Below are 784 nucleotides of genomic sequence, written 5' to 3'. Positions count from 1 at the left end.
TGGAGAAAACGGTCCACTCAGAGTATTGCTTCTCCCTCGCAGACTGCCGTGGCCAATGTCCTCATGCTCTCTAAGGGAATCCGCTCATAGCCCCTTCCCCCTCTATTTTCTTCGAATTTTTCCGTCCGCTGGAGTTTTCCGGAGGCGCTCGAGGGGCTCACAACTAAGTACGGAGAGGTCGTGAAGAGCAAGAGAAAAGGCTGACGTGTCGGCGTTTGGGTCACAGCTGCTATTCACCGTCGGGGGCTTCTGAGCCCAGTCAACACCCGGGGGGAACCAAAGTCAAAGAAAGGAATAACTTTGATTGATTGATTGATTTTTTAATTAAAAGGGAAATGCTAAAATACACCAGAAATACAAAAATATTCTCAGATAACGGGAAATCAGAAACTCCGTGCGTGGGCTCCGTGGCTTAGTTGGCTAAAGCGCCTGTCTAGTAAACAGGAGATCCTGGGTTCGAATCCCAGCGGGGCCTTGACTCTTGCTCTTAAAATACGATTTTTGCCCGTTTTTTCTACCATCGGCCCCCCTCGATCTTGGACTTTTGGACATAACATCCAGGATTTGAATTTTCTTTGGAAACAAAACGGAACTGTTTTTGGTTCATCTACCCAACGCAGAGAAAGAGCAGAACTGTGATTACAAGTATATGTGTGTGTGTGTGTGTGTGTGTGTGTGTGTGTGCGCGCGCGCGCGCGTGTCTTTGTGTTTGAAATACAAACAGCATCTTCCATTCGGATTTTCCGTGCAGTATTATATCAGATATTCCAATCCTGATTTCATT

At 46.8% G+C, this 784-nt stretch overlaps 1 non-coding gene across 1 annotated transcript; it reads left to right on the top strand.

Moving 5' to 3' along the window:
- Positions 1 to 401: 401 nt before the first annotated feature.
- On the top strand, positions 402 to 475 carry TRNAT-AGU. The gene has a single exon. It is a non-coding gene; the product is annotated as a tRNA-Thr (tRNA).
- Positions 476 to 784: the final 309 nt, after the last annotated feature.

This window comes from Galeopterus variegatus, unplaced genomic scaffold, assembly GCF_000696425.1.
Source record: "Galeopterus variegatus unplaced genomic scaffold, G_variegatus-3.0.2 Scaffold103244, whole genome shotgun sequence".
In the NCBI taxonomy this organism is placed as follows: Eukaryota; Metazoa; Chordata; class Mammalia; order Dermoptera; family Cynocephalidae; genus Galeopterus; species Galeopterus variegatus.
Note: the sequence above shows the minus strand (reverse complement) of the source record. Positions and strands in the feature narration are given on the sequence as shown.